This window comes from Pongo abelii, chromosome 15 (genome assembly GCF_028885655.2).
Source record: "Pongo abelii isolate AG06213 chromosome 15, NHGRI_mPonAbe1-v2.0_pri, whole genome shotgun sequence".
NCBI classification, from domain to species: Eukaryota; Metazoa; Chordata; class Mammalia; order Primates; family Hominidae; genus Pongo; species Pongo abelii.
In genome coordinates this window covers 40,034,315-40,054,198 of record NC_072000.2, presented here as the reverse complement: position 1 = coordinate 40,054,198, position 19,884 = coordinate 40,034,315, and the positions used below count along the sequence as shown (strand labels likewise).

Sequence of the window (19,884 nt, the reverse complement as noted above, 5' to 3'; positions counted from 1 at the left end):
TGCTCCCATCTGAATCACCCTCTAAAGCAGCACCCAAAATTCATGCCTTCAAGAAACCTTCCTTGATTGACTTCATTGTACTTTGCAGGTATGGACTAGACTGCCTGTACTGTTCTCATTAACTTTACATGACCATAGATTGTCATCTGTGCTCTATTCCACATCACTAGCTAGATTGTAAATTTTACAGGGCAAGCATTTTGTATTATGCTGTTTCTATATCTCTCTATAGTTAGGTGAAAATAAACTGAAACAGCCAATGCTCTTTTGAGGGAAGTGTCCTGCAGCCAGAACTGGGATGAGGCCCCATCAGCTTTTGGATGCTCCTGGCTGTGAGAATGTAGGAGTCCTGTACCCTGCTCTGAGGTGAGGCAGAGAGAGTCAGACAGGGCATACCAGCCAGTGGAGCTGACAGTAAGAAAGCCTTCAGTAGCACAGCTCTAGCTGTTCCCCTACATGGACCTCACCTCCAAGTGGAGACTCCCATCCACTCCCTCCCTTCCCCTACTTCCTTACAGCCTCCTGTTACTTAATGACATATACTTCTCATACCTGGAGGGAGAAAGAAAAGGGGACTGCTTTTTGTTATACCCAGGGGCATACAATAAAGTGGGCCTCAGACTTTGTGTCCAAGCTCATTTGACTTGTCATTTCTGAATCTGAAGCTAAAGGATTCAAGCTTCTCTGATTCAACAAAAAAAGTTTTACAAAAGCTTTTCACATATCAGACATCCTGATAAGTCCCAACCCAAAACTTGTCTTGGTTGGCTTGGGTACCCTGTTCACACCAGTGAATTTTTAATCCTCAGTCATGTCTCATTCAGTCAATCAGGTAAACTGAGAGGCTGTGGATTTTTAAGAAAAGCATCAATAGCTTTCAACAGGTAGCAAAATATCTTTGATCTGAACATTTCTCAACCTTGGCATCCATCTTCCACTCATCCCCTTTTTCTTTTTTTTAACTTATACTTTAAGTTCTAGGGTACCTGTGCACAACTTGCAGGTTTGTTACATAGGTATACATGTGCCATGTTGGTTTGCTGCACCCATTAACTAATCATTTACATTAGGTATTTCTCCTAATGTTGCCCCTCCTCCAGTCCCCCACCCCACAACAGGCCCTGGTGTGTAATGTTCCCCACCTTGTGTCCAAGTGTTCTCATTTTACAATTCCCACCTATGAGTGAGAACATGAGGTGTTTGGTTTTCTGTCCTTGTGATAGTTTGCTGAGAATGATGGTTTCCAGCTTCATCCATGTCCCTGCAAAGGACATGAACTCATCATTTTTTATGGCTGCATAGTATTCCATAGTGTATATGTGCCACATTTTCTTAATCCAGTCTATCATTGATGGACATTTGAGTTGGTTCCAAGTCTTTGCTATTGTGAATAGTGCCACAATAAACATACATGTGCATGTGTCTTTATAGCAGCATGATTTATAATTCTTTGGGTATACACCCAGTAATGGGATCACTGGGTCAAATGGTATTTCTAGTTCTAGATCCTTGAGGAATTGCCACACTGTCTTCCACAATGGTTGAACTAATTTACACTTCCACCAACAGTGCAAAAGCATTCCTATTTCTCCACATCCTCTCCAGCACCTGTTGCTTCCTGACTTTTTCATGACCGCCATTCTAACTGGCGTGAGATGGTATCTCATTGAGGTTTTGATTTGCATTTCTCTGATGATCAGTGATGATGAGCATTTTTTCATGTGTCTGTTGGCTGCATAAATGTCTTCTTTTGAGAAGTGTCTGTTCATATCCTTCGCCCACTTGTTGATGGGGTTATTTGTTTTTTTCTTGTAAATTTGTTGGAGTTCATTCTAGATTCTGGATATTAGCCCTTTGTCAGATGAGTAGACTGCAAAAATTTTCTCCCATTCTGTAGGTTGCCTGTTCACTCTGATGGTAGTTTCTTTTGCTGTGCAGAAGCTCTTTAGTTTAATTAGATCCCATATGTCAATTTTGGCTTTTGTTGCCATTGCTTTTGGTGTTTTAGACATGAAGTCCTTGCCCATGCCTATGTCCTGAATGGTATTGCCTAAGTTTTCTTCTAAGGTTTTTATGGTTTTAGGTCTAACATTTAAATCTTTAATCCATCTTGAATTAATTTTTGTATAAGGTATAAGGAAGGGATCCAGTTTCAGCTCTCTACATATGGCTAACCAGTTTTCCTAGCACCATTTATTAAATAGGGAATCCTTTCCCCATTGCTTGTTTTTCTCAGGTTTGTCAAAGATCAGATGGTTGTAGATACGCAGCATTATTTCTGAGGGCTCTGTTCTGTTCCATTGGTCTATATCTCTGTTTTGGTACCAGTACCATGCTGTTTTGGTTACTGTAGCCTTGTAGTAGTTTGAAGTCAGGTAGCGTGATGCTTCCAGCTTTGTTCTTTTGGCTTAGGATTGGCTTGGCAATGTGGACTCTTTTTTGGTTCCATATGAACTTTAAAGTAGTTTTTTCCAATTCTGTGAAGAAAGTCATTGGTAGCTTGATGGGGATGGCATTGAATCTATAAATTACCTTGGGCGGTATGGCCATTTTCACGATATTGATTCTTCCTACCCATGAGCATGGAATGTTCTTCCATTTGTTTGTATCCTCTTTTATTTCATTGAGCAGTGGTTTGTAGTTCTCCTTGAAGAGGTCCTTCACGTCCCTTGTAAGTTGGATTCCTAGGTATTTTATTCTCTTTGAAGCAATTGTGAATGGGAGTTCACTCATGATTTGGCTCTCTGTCTGTTATTGGTGTATAAGAATGCTTGTGATTTTTGCACATTGATTTTGTATCCTGAGACTTTGCTGAAGTTGCTTATCAGCTTAAGGAGATTTTGGACTGAGACGATGGGGTTTTCTAGATATACAATCATGTCATCTGCAAACAGGGACAATTTGACTTCCTCTTTTCCTAACTGAATATCCTTTATTTCCTTCTCCTGCCTAATTGCCCTGGCCAGAACTTCCAACACTATGTTGAATAGAAGTGGTGAGAGAGGGCATCCCTGTCTTGTGCCACTTTTCAAAGGGAATGCTTCGTTTTTGCCCATTCAGTATGATATTGGCTGTGGGTTTGCCATAAATAGCTCTTATTATTTTGAGGTACATCCCATTAATACCTAATTTATTGAGAGTTTTTAGCATGAAGGGCTGTTGAATTTTGTCAAAGGCCTTTTCTGCATGTATTGAGATAATGATGTGGTTTTTGTCGTTGGTTCTGTTTATATGCTGGATTACGTTTATTGATTTGCATATGTTGAACCAGCCTTGCATCCCAGGGATGAAGCCCACTTGATCATGGTGGATAAGCTTTTTGATGTGCTGCTGGATTTGGTTTCCCAGTATTTTATTGAGGATTTTTGCCTCGATGTTCATCAGGGATATTGGTCTAAAATTCTCTTTTTTGGTTGTGTCTCTGCCAGGCTTTGGTATCAGGATGATGTTCGCCTCATAAAATGAGTTAGGGAGGATTCCCTCTTTTTCTATTGATTGGAGTAGTTTCAGAAGGAATGGTACCAGCTCCACCTTGTACCTCTGGTAGAATTCGGCTGTGAATCCATCTGGTCCTGGACTTCTTTTGGTTGGTACGCTATTAATTATTGCCTCAATTTCAGAGCCTGTTATTGGTCTATTCAGAGATTCAACTTCCTCCTGGTTTAGTCTTGGGAGGGTGTATGTGTCGAGGAATTTATCCATTTCTTCTAGATTTTCTAGTTTATTTGTGTAGAGTTGTTTATAGTATTCTCTGATGGTAGTTTGTATTTCTGTGGGATTGGTGGTGATACCCCTTTATCATTTTTTATTGCATCTATTTGATTCTTCTCTCTTTTCTTCTTTATTAGTCTTGCTAGCGGTCTATCAATTTTGTTGGTCTTTTAAAAAAAACAGCTCCTGGATTCATTCATTTTTTTGAAGGGTTTTTGTGTCTCTATTTCCTTCAGTTCTACTCTGATCTTAGTTATTTCTTGCCTTCTGATAGCTTTTGAAATGTGTTTGCTCTTGCTTCTCTAGGTCTTTTAATTGTGATGTTAGGGTGTCAATTTTAGATCTTCCCTGCTTTCTCTTATGGGCATTTAGTGCTATAAATTTCCCTCTACACACTGCTTTGAATGTGTCCCAGAGATTCTGGTATGTTGTGTCTTTGTTCTCGCTGGTTTCAAAGAACATCTTTATTTCTGCCTTTATTTTGTTATGTACCCAGCAGTCATTCAGGAGCAGGTTGTTCAGTTTCCATGTAGTTGAGTGGTTTTGAGTGAGTTTCTTAATCCTGAGTTCTAGTTTGATTGCACTGTGGTCTGAGAGACAGTTTGTTATAATTTCTGTTCTTTTACATTTGCTGAGTAGTGCTTTACTTCCAACTATGTGGTCAATTTTGGAATAGGTGTGGTGTGGTGCTGAAAAGAATGTATATTCTGTTGATTTGGGGTGGAAAGTTCTGTAGATGTCTATTAAGTCCACTTGGTGCAGAGCTGAGTTCAAGTCCTGGATATCCTTGTTAACTTTCTGTCTCGTTGATCTGTCTAATGTTGACAGTGGGGTGTTAAAGTCTCCCATTATTATTGTGTGGGAGTCTAAGTCTCTTTGTAGGTCTCTAAGGACTTGCTTTATGAATCTGGGCGTTCCTGTATTGGGTGCATATACATGTAGGATAGTTAGCTCTTCTTGTTGAATTGATGCCTTTACCATTATGTAATGGCCTTCTTTGTCTCTTTTGATCTTTGTTGGTTTAAAGTCTGTTTTATCAGAGACTAGGATTGCAACCCCTGCCTTTTTTTGTTTTCCATTTGCTTGGTAGATCTTCTTCCATCCCTTTATTTTGAGCCTATGTGTGTCTTTGCATGTGAGGTGGGTTTCCTGAATACAGCACACTGATGAGTCTTGACTCTTTATCCAATTTGCCAGTCTGTGTCTTTTAATTGGAGCATTTAGCCCATTTACATTTAAGGTTAATATTGTTATGTGTGAATTTGATCCTGTCATTATGATGTTAGCTGGTTATTTTGCTCATTAGTTGATGCAGTTTCTTCCTAGCCTCGACGGTCTTCACAATTTGGCATGTTTTTGCAGTGGCTGGTACCAGTTGTTCCTTTCCATGTTTAGTGCTTCCTTCAGGAGCTCTTTTAGGGCAGGCCTGGTGGTGACAAAATCTCTCAGCATTTGTTTGTCTTCAAAGTATTTTATTTCTCCTTCACTTATGAAGCTTAGTTTGGCTGGATATGAAATTCTGGGTTGAAAATTCTTTTCTTTAAGAATGGTGGATATGGCCCCCACTCTCTTCTGGCTTGTAGAGTTTCTGCTGAGAGATCAGCTGTTAGTCTGATGGGCTTCCCTTTGTGGGTAACCCAACCTTTCTCTCTGGTTGCCCTTAACATTTTTTCCTTCATTTCAACTTTGGTGAATCTGACAATTATGTGTCTTGGAGTTGCTCTTCTCGAGGAGTATCTTTGTGGCGTTCTCTGTATTTCCTGAATTTGAATGTTGGCCTGCCTTGCTAGATTGGGGAAGTTCTCCTGGATAATATCCTGCAGAGTGTTTTCCAACTTGGTTCCATTCTCCCCGTCACTTTCCTGTACTCCAATCAGATGTAGATTTGATCTTGTCACATAGTCCCATATTTCTTGGAGGCTTTGTTCATTTCTTTTTATTCTTTTTTCTCTAAACTTCTCTTCTCACTTCATTTTATTCATTTGATCTTCCATCACTGATACCCTTTCTTCCAGTTGATTGAATCGGCTACTGAGGCTTGTGCATTCATCACGTAGTTCTTGTGCCGTGGTTTTCAGCTCCATCAGGTCCTTTAAGGATTTTTCTGCATTGGTTATTGTAGTTAGCCATTTGTCTAATCTTTTTTCAAGGTTTTTAACTTCTTTGCCGTGGGTTCGAACTTCCTCCTTTAGCTCAGAGTAGTTTGATCGTCTGAAGCCTTCTTCTCTCAACTCGTCAAAGTCATTCTCTGTCCAGCTTTGTTCCATTGCTGGTGAGGAGCTGTGTTCCTTTGGAGGAGGAGAGGCACTCTGATTTTTAGATTTTTCAGTTTTTCTGCTCTGTTTTTTCCCCATCTTTGTGGTTTTATCTACCTTTGGATTTTGATGATGGTGACGTACAGATGGGATTTTGGTGTGGATGTCCTTTCTGTTTGTTAGTTTTCCTTCTAACAGTCAGGACCCTCAGCTGCAGGTCTGTTGGAGTTTGCTGGAGGTCCACTCCAGACCCTGTTTGCCTGGGTATCAGCAGTGGAGGCTGCAGAACAGTGGATATTGGTGAACAGCAAATGTTGCTGCCTGATCGTTCCTCTGGAAGTTTTGTCTCAGAGGAGTACCCGGCCGTGTGAGGTGTCAGTCTGCCCCTACTGGGGGGTGCCTCCCAGTTAGGCTACTTGGGGGTCAGGGACCCACTTGAGGAGGCAGTCTGTCCATTCTCAGATCTCAAGCTGTGTGCTGGGAGAACCACTCCTCTCTTCAAAGCTGTCAGACACGGACATTTAAGTCTGCAGAGGATTCTGCTGTCTTTTGTTTGGCTGTGCCCTGTCCATAGAGGTGGAGTCTACAGAGGCAGGCAGGCTCCTTGAGCTGAGGTGGGCTCCACCCAGTTTGAGCTTCCCTGCTGCTTTGTTTACCTACTCAAGCCTCGGCAATGGTGGGCGCCCCTCCCCCAGCCTCACTGCTGCTTTGCAGTTTGATCTCAGACTGCTATGCCAGCAATGAGCGAGGCTCTATGGGCATAGGACCCTCTGAGCCAGGCACGGGATATAATCTCCTGGTGTGCCGTTTGCTAAAACCATCGGAAAAGCTCAGTATTAGGGTGGGAGTGACCTGATTTTCCAGGTGCCGTCCGTCACCCCTTTCCTTGGCTAGGAAAGGGAATTCCCCAGGTGAGGTGATGCCTCGCCCTGCTTCAGCTCACACTTGGTGCGCTGCACCCACTGTCCTGCACCCACTGTCTGACAATCTCCAGTGAGATGCACCCAGTACCTCAGTTGGAAATGCAGAAAGCATTCGTCTTCTGCGTCGCTCACTCTGGGAGCTCTAGACTGGAGCTGTTCCTGTTCGGCCATCTTGGCTCCACCCAACACCTGCCTTTTTTTGCTTTCCATTTGCTTGGTAGATCTTCCTCCTTCCCTTTATTTTGAGCTTATGTCTGTCTCTGCACATGAGATGGGTCTCCTGAATACAGCACACTGATGGGTCTCGGCTCTTTATCAAATTTGCCAGTCTGTGTCTTTTAATTGGAGCATTTAGCCCATTTACATTTAAGGTTAACATTGTTATGTGTGAATTTGATCCTGTCATTATGATGTTAGCTGGTTATTTTGCCTGTTAATTGATGCAGTTTCTTCATAGCATCAATGGTCTTTACAATTTGGCATGTTTTTGTAGGCTGGTACCAGTTGTTCCTTTCCATGTTTAGTGCTTCCTTCAGGAGCTCTAGTAAGGCAGGCCTGGTGGTGACAAAATCTCTCAGCATTTGCTTGTCTGTAATGGATTTTATTTCTCCTTCATTTATGAAGCTTAGTTTGGCTGGATATGAAATTCTGGGTTGAGAACTCTTTTCTTTAAGAATGTTGAATATTGGCCCCCACTCTCTTCTGGCTTGTAGGGTTTCTGCCGAGAAATCCACTGTTAGTCTGATGGGCTTCCCTTTGTGGGTAACCCGACCTTTCTCTCTGGCTGCCCTTAACATTTTTTCCTTCATTTCAACCTTGGTGAATATGACAATTATGTGCCTTGGGGTTACTCTTCTTGAGGAGTATCTTTGTGGGGTTGTCTGTATTTCCTGAATTTGAATGTTGGCCTGCCTTGCTAGGTTGGGGAAGGTCTCCTGGATAATATCCTGAAGAGTGTTTTCCAACTTGGTTTCATTCTCCCCATCACTTTCAGGTACACCAATCAAACGTAGATGTGGTGTTTTCACATAGTTTTGTATTTCTTGGAGGCTTTGTTTGTTTCTTTTTACTCTTTTTTCTCTGAACTTCTCTACTCGCTTTATTTTATTAATTTGATCTTCAATCACTGATACCCTTTCTTCCACTTGATCAAATCGGCTACTGAAGCTTGTGTATGCATCACATAGTTCTTGTGCCATGGTTTTCAGCTCCATCAGATCATTTAAGGTCTTCTCTACACTGTTTATTCTAGTTAGCCATTTGTCTAATCTTTTTTCAAGGTTTTTAGCTCCTTTTGATGGGTTTGAACATCCTCCTTTAACTCTGAGAAGTTTGTAATTACCAACCTTCTGAAACCTACTCCTGTCAACTCCTCAAAGTCATTCTCTGTCCAGCTTTGTTTCATTGCTAGTGAGGAACTGCGATCCTTTGGAGGAGAAGAGGTGCTCTGGTTTTTAGAATTTTCAGCTTTTCTGATCTGGTTTCTCCCCATCTTTGTGGTTTTATCTACCTTAGGTCTTTGATGTTGGTGACCTACAGATGGGGTTTTGGTGTGGATGTCCTTTTTGTTGATGTTGATGCTATTCCTTTTTGTTTGTTAGTTTTCCTTTTAACAGTCAGGTCCCTCAGCTGCAGGTCTGTTGGAGTTTCCTGGGTCCACTCCAGATCCTGTTTGCTTGGGTATCACCAGTGGAGGCTGCAGAACAGCAAATATTGCAGAACAGCAAATATTGCTGCCTGATCCTTCTTCTGAAAGCTTTGTCCCAGAGGGGCACCTGCCTGTATGAGGTGTCTGTTGGCCCCTACTGGGGAGGTGTCTCGCAGTTAGGCTACACGGGGGTCAGGGATCCACTTGAGGAGGCAGTCTGTCTGTTCTCAGAGCTCAAATGCTGTGCTGGGAAAACCACTGCTTTCTTGAGAGTTGTCAGACAGGGAGGTTTAAGTCTGCAGAAGTTTCTGCTGCCTTTTGTTCAGCTACGCCCTGCCCGCAGAGGTGGAGTCTATAGAGGCAGTAGGCTTTGCTGAGCTGTGGTATGCTCTGCCCAGTTCGAGCTTCCTAGCCACTTTGTTTACCTACTCAAGTCTCAGCAATGGCGGATACCCCTCCCCTCACCAGGCTGTAGCCTCACAGGTTGATCTCAAACTGCTGTGCTAGCAGTGAGCAAGGCTCTGTGGGTGTAGAACCTGCCGAGCCAGGCACGGGAGAGAATCTCCTGGTCTGCCGGCTGCTAAGACTGTGGGAAAAGCACAGTATTTGGGCAGAAGTGTCCCGTTTTTCTAGGTACAGTCTGTCACAGCTTCCCTTGGCTAGGGAAGGGAAATCCCCTGACCCCTTGTGCTTCCCAGGTGAGGCAATGGCCCGCCCTGCTTCAGCTCGCCCTCCCTGGGCTGCATCCACTGTCCAACCAGACCCAATGAGATGAACCAGGTACCTCAGTTGGAAACACAGAAATCACCTGTCTTCTGTGTTGATCATGCTGGGAGCTGCAGACTAGAGCTGTTCCTATTTGGCCATCTTGGAACTGACTTGCTCATCACCTTTTTCAAATGTGTAGGCTGACCACAATTAATGTGAAAGTAAGGATATAGAGCAGAACTTGGAGAAAACGCCTGTATTTTGAGTCAGTTAGACAAGACTTCCCTAGGCTAGGATTAAACACCCAAAAGTGAACCATGGAATCTCTGAAGGCCTCCTTAGCTCATTGAACCAAATCCTGCAATCCAAGACTGACCCTAAGGCCTACATGCTTGCCTCATGGGTCTTGATATTGACGGGATGGGATACAAAGGAGGAACATCTTTCTTTTCTTCTTTCCTATAGTTAAAGTGTAAATGCTTTCATCATTTCCTTTTGTTTTGTCCTCATATTGCTATTTAATACTATTCACATCAGGCAGTGTTATCAAACACACTCTTAATACCCACAAGCAATTTTCCATTGCTTCTAGAAGCACCTGTTTCCATGGCCATGAGGACTCCACCTTCCTGGGTCACATGCAACCTGACTGCTGTTCTTTAGCCAACAGAGCATCCTGAACACAACCCTAGCATGTGAGAAGCAGACAGATCTCAATAATTACTGCTTCTCATTTCAAGTACATTTCCTCTTTCAGGGTAACTGGTGAGAAAGTGCTGACATGCTCCTTACAAAGAACAAGTCTCTTTGTAATAGAAAAAAATAAATGTATCTGGAAAATGCAGTGACTAAAAAATCAGAACAAATACTTAATTTAAAACTCTTGTACACTGGAGGGGATGGCTTTGGTTGAGAGAACAAAGGTCTTTGTGAAAGAAGACATAATAAAAATCCCTTCCCCCTAGTGGCTTTCTAGGAAATTGCCATTATGGTGCCTTTAAACCTGGCCACAATTTTGAGCTTCTGCTTGTTGGGAAATAGAGCAAGTGATGCCACACTGCAGGCAGCAATGAAGTTGTCTGTTCTGCCTAGGGTTGATGTCCACCTGTCACAAATTGGGAGCTTTGGGGTTTCGTTTGGAGAAACAAACTATCTGACTCCTTAACAGGGAATGTCATTCAGGTGATTGAGAGTACTATCAAAATATTACCAATATTACATTCACTGACCATATTATTACATAGAGAGGAATTTGGAAAAAAATTTGCTCTAGATGAACCAAATGCTGATAGTAGCATCAGTGAGAGTCTACTTTTAGGTGCTTACATAGGAAATTTGAGAAAAAGATGTGAATAAATTCTATTGGTTTGTTTGTTTGTTTGTTTGTTTTGAGATAGAGTCTTGTTCTGTGCCCCAGGCTGGAGTGCAGTGGTGTGATCTCGGCTCATTGAAACCTCTGCCTCCCAGGTTCAAGTGATTCTCCTGCCTCAGCCTCCTGTGTAGCTGGGATTACAGGTGGGCACCACCACACCTGGTTAATTTTTGTATTTTTAGTAGAGACAGGGTTTCACCATGGTAGTCAAGCTGGTCTCAAACTCTGGACCTCAAATGATCCACTCACCTTGGCCTCCCAAAGTGCTGGGATTACAGGTGTGAGCCACTGCACCCAGCGATAAATTCTAAAAAGAGGGTTTTTTGGTTTTGTTTCAGTTTTTTTTAAGAGTATACATGATGTGGAAATAATAACAAATCTCATTACATATATATATATATAAATTAATCTGCAAAATAGTTGTGAAACTTAAGACATGGAAATAACATGATGCCTCATTCCCAGCTTCATCCTACTTTTCTACCCTCCATTATCTCTGCCTCTTCTTCCTTATCTATTTTACTTTTGACCTTGTTGCACACATACACATACATCATCTTAAATTCTTTCTTATAACAAGTCAGATATACATAAAATAAGTAGGGTTCATATGATTGATGGCTTTAGAACCAGCGTAGGAAGTCTGACATTTCAGTAGGAAAATCTTTTATAAGCCACCTCTGGAATTTAACATGGAAGTGGCTTCCTACCAGAGTGATGGGAGGCAGGCTTCTCAGATCATGTGAGTCCCCCAAGGCAGCTACACATCATCATACTCTCATTTGTCTTTTCTGCATATGCTATATAGCAAACTGTCAGGCATGAGGTACTGATTGACTAATAAATGATAAATTTGCATTACTTTATGGCATTTCTGCTCAGACCTATAAACATTCTATATTATTTCAAGGTTTAGTCTCAAGCAATCTAAAGCCAAGTGGGTTAAAAAAAAAGATGTGGGCATATAAACATGCTGTCATATTTCTGATAACCAGTTGCTTTAGAAGAGGGCTAGCTGCATATAAATTTTAGTGAAAGAAAATTAATATGAAGCATTACTTCACTGCAGCAAGATTTTAAGCAGCTAAAATCCACCTTCCTAGCCTTTGGATTCTATCTGTAAAATGTGATCTGAGAAACCTGGATTAATTTCTCTTCCTTCCACTGCTTGCAACCTCCTAACAGACTTTGCTAATTTTAAGCTATTCTAACCATACTCTGTGCCTGGGTTGACTTAAGGCGGGTGTTCTTCTGGTACATCTGTAACCACCTTGGATTAGAGCCTAGATAGAGACACCATTCTGAATATTGTAATGGCAAGGTACAGTGTACTTCATCTATGCATTCTAAAAGGGTTTTAAAAACAATGAGTTGGTCATTGAGCAGTTTGGGATCCTCGGCCAAAGAATAGTTGATGAATATAATGCCAACCACACCAGGGGCAGTTGTAATAAGACACCATGAACTTCCTTCCGAGAGATCTGAAGTTAATGCATGACTGGAATTAGACACACAGTGCTATGAGAGGCATTGTCGGAAGAAGTGATGTTTAAGCTGAGGCTTCAAAGGCGAAGTGAGAAAGGATCCATCAATGAAGGGAAGGGGAATCACGTTCAGTCAGTGGGACAGAGGAGACAAGTACTGAACACAGAAAAGCTGGTGCATTCAAGGAACCAAAAGATGATCATTGTAGGGTGACAAGGAAAATGGGTATGGATAAGGGTGGGAAAGTGGTAGGGACCTGAGTGTGAAGATTCTTACAAATTAAATTGCTTGAACATTTAAGGGTTATGGGAAATCATGAAGCTCTTTAAGTACCTAATCACATTTATATTGTAGAAAAGGCATTCATCCATCTAGATGGGATGCTTCCTCTCATTTCCACACATTTGTTGTCTGTGCTGAAGGGTGGAGGAGCGCTGACCCTGCTCATTGCCATAGAGAATAAGTTGGCTACACGGGGCTTCTCTTAGAGTCACAAAGACATGCCTTTCCTCCTGGGTCCTTTGCATCTGCCTGCAGTGCTCATACTCCTCTCTTGGTTGACTCATTCTTACTCTTGTAGTCTTACCTTGAAAGTGAGCTCCTGAGAGAGGCCCTCCCTGACCACCTCATAATTACAATGCCCTCTCCCCATATTCTCTATATCAGCACTTTGCTTATTTCCTATATAGCACTCATGACAATTTGCAAGTTGGGGTTTTCTTGAGGAACCCCTTTTTGTCTTTCTCTCACTAGTATAAAAAAGCTCCATGGCATTGGAAATTCATACCTTGCCTGTGTTACTCACTGACATATCCAGAGCACCTTCATGAGAGACTGAGTGTAGAGAGACCAGTCAGAGAACCACTGTAAGCATTCAAGTGAGAGGTACTGGTGGTCTGGGCCTAGGTTAATAGTGATGCACTCATTTAGGGATATTTTTAAAACAGGCAAAACAGGTCTTGATAATTGATTGGATGGTGGGAAAGAGAAAGGTCAAGAGCCCCCAGGCTTCAGGGACTCTCAGAGTTCTAGGTGTCCAAAAGGATTGGAAAAAAATCAATTGTTACTAATGGAAATCACATAATAAGCAGTTTCAGAAAAATTGTTCCACAGCTATTTTAAGGGTTTAAAGCTATTATTAATAGTAAAACTGAAACAGTAGGTAGTAAGCAGAAAAAAGAGCACTAATTTATAGCCTGCAGAAGGTTTTCAAAGTGTTGGAATAAAAAGCAAGTGATAAATGGTTTTTAGAAGTATAGCAATCCCTTGTTTGAGATTGCTCAACTGAAATGATAATTCTTCAGTTACAGAATAGCGTAAAAGTAGGTTTAAGGTGGGATTTTTTGGTTTTTTTTGTTTGTTTTTTGGTGTGTGGGGTTTTCCTGTAAAATCCAGGAGAACTGCTGGATAAATTCTAGAAGAGCTGTAACTGGTTTAAGATTTAAGTAACATCAAATCAGTAGACTTGAGTAAGATTTTAGAATAATCTAATCAATATGCTATATATACATATTTATAACTATAGATACCAACAAAAATGTCTTCTATGATTTTTGCAATGCTTGGAAAAAGAAGTCATAGTAATAATAACCTTATATACAGTAACGATCAGTTTACAAGACACTTTCTATATACATTATCTATGTTGATTGCTGCAACCTCTTTGTAAAGTTAAATTTATTGATTTTATTTTAAAATTGCAGGAACTGGCCTCACAGAGGCCAAATGACTTGTCCAAGGTCATACAGTTAATTAATCACTGAAGAGGACTTAAGGCAAAGTAGAAACTAGAACCTCCATTCTACAGATCAGAAAAGGTGCTCCAGAAACACTTGCCTGAGGCCATGGGGTTTGAAACTGGTGGAAGCAGAACTAGGAAACAGCTTTCCCCTTCAGCCTATTTTTTCCTCTGTGAGTCAGTACAGTGCAATAAAGCCCTGTCACATTTGGGTTTGGGAGGCTCTTTGGAGGCAGATCAGGGACAAGTGTTTTCTCTATGCATAGGGCTCACTCTCTGCTGCTCAGTTCTCCTGGTGCCCGGTTTTCTTTCTGTCTTTCTCCTTGGGATCCCCCAATACTACCGGCAGTGTTTCCATGGACTGGTGAGGCAATAGAGGAGAGGAGTCCAGTCCCCATGCTACCTGTGTGACACTGCTGGTCTCCCCATCACTCTCACGGTCCACATAGACTCTTGAGTTAGGGCCCTTTCCTCAGTGATAGCAGCTCCTGACAATTGACTCATACTATTTGTGTTTCTTCCTAGAAATTCCCGAGAGAGAGAAAGAGAAAGAGAATCTGATGGACCCAGTTCATCTTTTCAAGGTAGAGCACATCATAGGGCACTGGCCTATGGGTGGGCCACCCTTGCTTCAGGTACCACTCCTGGTCCATCAGCTGTGAGGCTATCACAGTATTTACAAAGGGCTGATCTACATAGGGCAGGGCTACAGAGAGGGCAGTTTCTCCCAAAGTGGGATGTGGGCATGGCAGGTATTTTGTTGTTTGTTTTTCTTTTTTGAGACGGAGTCTCTCTCTGTCACCCAGGCTGGAGTGTGGAGGGCAGTGGCGTGATCTCGGCTCACTGCAGCCTCCGCCTCCTGGGTTCAAGTGACTCTCCTGCCTCAACCTCCTGAGTAGCTGGGATTACAGGCATGCACCACCACACCTGGCTAATTTTTGTAATTTTAGTAGAGATGGGGTTTCGCCATGTTGGCCAGGCTGGTCTCAAACTCCTGACCTCAAGTGATCCCCCATGTCTTGGCCTCCCAAAGTGCTGGGATTACAGGTGTGTGCCACCGCAGCCGGCCTATGGCAGGTATTTTGAAGCTTGGTTTGTCTAGGTCAGTCCAAAGGGGAGCTACAGTTTACAGGGACAAGAGGTTACTATGGTAGAGGGTGGGCAGGGGACTTCCCAGGACAAAAGAGTTTGAATTGAATCTTGAGGTATAGATTTTTCATTGGCCCAATGTATTAGTCAGTATTCTCCAGAGGAACAAAACCAGTTTATTATGGGAATTGGCTCACATGATTATGAAGGCCAAGAGGTCCCATCTAGATCTGCCATCTGCCAGCTAGAGAACCAGGAAAGCTGGTGGTGCCATTCAGTCCAAATCCTAACCAGGGGAGCTGATGGTGTAACTCCCAGTCCAAGACCAAAGTTCTGAGAATTGAGAGGAGAGGGTGCTGCTGATGTAAGTTTCAGAGTCCAAAGGCCTGAGAATGAGGAGCTCTGACATCCATTAGCAGAAAAAGATGTATGTCCCAACTCAAGAAGAGAGACAGAATGTGCCCCTCCTTCACCTTTTTGTTCTGTTTGGGCTCTCAACAGATTGGATTATGCCCACCCCCATTGGTGAGGGTGGATCTTGTTTACTCAGCCTACTCTCTACTCAGAGAGACTAACATCTTCCAGAGACAGCCTCACAGATACACCCAGAAAGAACGATTTACCGCTATCTGGGCATCCCTTAGCTCAGTCCAGTTGACACATAAAATTAGCCATCACACTCAGTAAGGAGAGGGCTGACAGGAGGGACAGAGAAAACGGCATGTGCAAAGGCACAGTGGCTTGGCTTGAGACAGCACAGCACACACAGGAAGTGCAAATCATTCAGTGTGGCTGGAATGTCAAGTCTATGGAGGAATGGAGGGGGAGATGGAGCTGGAAAGGTAGGTGAAGCTAGACTTGTGATTCTCAGCTAGAAGCTGTATTACCTTACAAGTAGCATTAGGAAATGTAGATGATCTTTTTAAATTTGTTTATTTGTTTTCCAGTTATGATGGTGAATGGGGATTGTTGCTGGCATTTAGTGGGTGGGACTAGAAATGAGAAGGGCAATCCTGCAAACAGAAGAACTGTTGCGCCCTAATTGCCAGTAGGGCTTTCATTGGGAAACATGGGGCTAGGTTGTGAAGGCCTTTCAATGTCATGCCAAGGGATTTGGATTTTAGTCCCAAGAAAGGTGGTGAGTAGGAATAAGGAGTCTAGAGCAGCTTCTAGATTTTGACTTGGGCAGTTGGGTGGAAGGTGGATCTAATCATTGAGGCTGGGATTATAGGGAGAGGGGAACAGAGGTAAGAAATGGCCAGAAAGATGATGAATTCACGTTGCATATGTCAACATATACGTGAAGTTGCCCGAGAGTCTGTTCAAATGCACTGCATAGCTCAGGAGAGACACTGGAGGAGCGATGTTGATGTGGAAGTCCTCAGAGCATCAGGAATAGGTGAAATTGTGAGCATAGATGAGATCACTCAGAGTGAGTGTGAATTTTGGATTATCCAAGGCCAATTTTTAATCTTAGACAGGCTTTCCTGCTTTCTACTGAGTGTGTTCACAGGAAATACCAATTAAAATTAATTTCAACATAAGTAAAACATAATTAGGAAGATAAATTTCCTGCCAAAAATATAATGAACTCTAGAGCGAAATGTAAAATGTTTTTAGCTCACTTATCTGATACTTTTTATATGATGTTTTACCTTTCTTGATTCTATGAAGCCTAGTAAGTTAGAGCAGAAAATATTTTAGAAGTTTCAAGGAGATTGGTAATAGAAAAAAAATGAAGGTTAGATCTTTCTCCCATTTCTTAAGAGCTCAGATGATCTGGACTGTGTGTTTCTCTGGTTCCTCATTTAGCTGACGGTTTTCTGACCTATTACAGTGGGAAGTTGTCAGCTAGTTAGAACGAAGGAATATACCAGGATATAAACTTTGTTTCTCCTCTCTCTTGTCATAGAAATTATATTTTCCCACTGTTGTTCATCTGAAGCATGCCTGCCCAGATACAAGGGGCAATGCATTGTATGATTTTTTTATGATCTAGTGATTTAAATCTTAAGTTTCAATGGAGAAAACTGAGCAGCCTAAATTATTGGCACATAAATCCATAGAGAATAGTCATTGATTATGATAATCAATAGATGTTATTTTCAATAACAACAGCAGTGTGTTCTTCACCACTTCTAGAAGCACTTGGAAGTTCTTGGGAAGAATACTATTACTGCAGTTCAGACTAGCTTAGATTTTCAGATTGTTCTCTACTAAGTTGATTCAGATGGTTTTACTGGGTTTAAGTAGAATGGAGTCATGACTGTTTTCTAACATAATACTCAGCTTCCCTTGGGATCTCCCTGGGAAGGATATGGACACAAAGATTGAATAGAAGCTGTTAATTTCCTCAGATGACCTGCCATTCAGTTAACTGTCAAACTATTATTTGTAAATAACAGCACAGATTATCTGCACTCTAAGTTCTTGCCAAGTGATTGTCACTTGGAACACTCCGTGGACAGATTCTTATCAAGAACTTAATTGTGAGAAACAACATTCACACAGGGTTGCCTGTAGACATGCAATCCATAATTTCCCTAGAAGATTGTTTCCCAAAGTGTCATCCTTAAATTTCCCTGAAATGTAAACAGGTAGTATATGATAAAATGATCAAATTGTTTTGATAACACTCTAGATTAGACAAAGTTTCTTTACTGAAGAACTTCTTTAAACATTAGTATATGTCAATGTACATGTAAATATCCAAGAAATAAGAATTTGATTAGGCAGTATTTCTCAAATGTACTTGATCATAGAGCTCTTAGATAAAATTCTGAGAAATATGCATGTGTAGCCAGGCGTGGTGGCTCATGCCTGTAATCCCAACACTTTGGGAAGCTGAGGTGGGTGGATAACTTGAGGTCAGGAGTTCAAAACCAGCCTGGCCAACATGGTGAAACCCTGTATCTACTAAAAATACAAAAATTAGCTGGGCATGGTGGCACACGCCTATAATCCCAGCTACTCAGGAGGCTGAGGCAGGAGAATCGCTTGAACCTGGGAGGTAGAGGTTGCACTGAGCTGGGATCACACCACTGCACTCCAGCCTGGGTGACAGAGCAAGACTCTGTCTCAAAAAAAAAAAAAAGAGAAAGAAAGAAAGAAAGAAAATACTCATGTGCTTCAGGACACACCTTGTACTACTGGATATTCTAAATTTTATGCTAGGTCATCTGCATTCTGGGCACTTGGTTACTTTACTCTGGTCTCCCTTCTCATAGAATTACTTTAAATTTGTAGTATGTGATTAGCGTATATTGAAGGACATTGTAAAAAACAGCCCTATAGCATTCACTATTATAAAGATGGCCTGTTGGACATTGTCTGTGGCCCAGCCAGTAACACTCTGTTAGGATCCATGGAGACATTTCTCTTAAGTCAACACAGTGATACTTATACTTCATCGGGAGCAACTTATCTTTTAAAATCCTACAGTCACTATAAATTTTATCACTGATTTTTTTTTCTTTGCTTTGACTGGTAGGCAGTTTAGCATGAAATTTGCAGTCTACCTCTAGCAATAATACATAACTGTATGGTATGCACTTTGTACAAATTTCATCTTGGTTTACATATGTTTTCTTTCCCATGCTTCCCACTAACTTAATTTCCAAATTTAAAAAACCTGTTCATTCACTCTTCCAATAAAAATTTATTTAGCACCCTCTCTGGGACAAGCACTAGTCTAGGTGTTGGAAATATAATGGTGATAAAGATATATATGGTCTTTGCCCTCCAGATCTTACAGTCTAGAGGTGGATATAGACTAGCAAATATACAATACCCTGCATTCAGTGTGATAAAGGACATGATGGAGAAGTACATAACCCCTGTGAAGAGATTGGGGAACACTGTTAAACCTATTATGTACGAGCATTAGAAATAAGCTTCTTCAAGTACACTGGCTGACCTACAGCTTTGGACCTCTCTTTTATTCTATGGTTAAACCCCTTGGTGCCCATCCCCTGTCCTAAGCTGCATCCAGCATGGTGCCCCAGGGCTGCACTGTTATGCTGGATTCTTCTGCTTTGGTGTTTGGGCCAGTGCCTACTCTCGTTTCCTGGTAGGAGATTCTGCAAAGTCTCATGGCTAAACATATCTGGCTTTGGATAGTCTGTGTTTCCAATAGCCCACTGTTGGGGGAGGGCTTCCATATCCAGTAAACTAAACATAGTTAGGAAGATGGTAGAAGGAGAGGGAAGAAGGTCATGAGGACACACCCTTTGGATGTACCTGCATTTAGGAGGAAGAAGGAAGAATAGCTAAAGAAGGATCCAGGGAAGGAACAGCCAGGAAGACAGGAAGCCTAGGGTGGCTTGGGGTCACTGAAGCCTTGGGATGAGAGGATTTTTAAAGGTACAGAGTAGTTAGGAAGCCTAAAGATTATTGTGTAGCCACTGGATTTGGTGATAAGACAGGTAAAGACCACCTCCAAAGAGCAATTATACCTGGGTGATAAGAATGCAGAGTTAAGAATTATACAGTCTAGTGTGATTGTGGTTGGGGAGGCAGTGGAAACAGCAAGTATGGACTAGTTGACAATTTGGGGAGTAGACGGAAAATGAGACGTAGGGTGGTACCTTAAGGGAATAGCAGGGTCAGAGGAAGTTTGGTGCTTTTTTGAAAGACAAATGCTTCACCCATATACATGTCTCATCACAAAAGACTGCCTAAATGTAGCTATGCCACGGTTGCTGGGCACTGGGATAATGCATACAGTCAACATTCTGAAATGCCTCTTAAAAGAGCACTTGAATCATAACCTAAATTTTTAGGAGGGGCAGTGATTTCTTATCCACCATATCTTGATCAAACTTCAGATAGCCTTAACCTAATATTTGAAAAGTGAATAGTTTAAAGTCATTTGTTGAGTTGTTCCTTTGTAGTAGAGTAATAACCAAACAGTGACAACCAAACAGAGGATTTTGCAAGCAGAGCACCTCTGTTGG

The 19,884-nt window shown here is 41.8% G+C and overlaps 1 long non-coding RNA gene and 1 other non-coding gene across 3 annotated transcripts in view; both read right to left on the bottom strand.

Annotated features, from left to right (window-relative positions):
• LOC134760074 (uncharacterized) overlaps positions 1-19,884 on the bottom strand; it is a 104,391-nt gene that overhangs the window by 12,778 nt on the left and 71,729 nt on the right. The window lies entirely within an intron of this gene.
• LOC112128870 (U7 small nuclear RNA) lies at positions 13,476-13,536 on the bottom strand. Its single transcript, XR_002911321.1, has one exon. It is a non-coding gene; the product is annotated as a U7 small nuclear RNA (small nuclear RNA).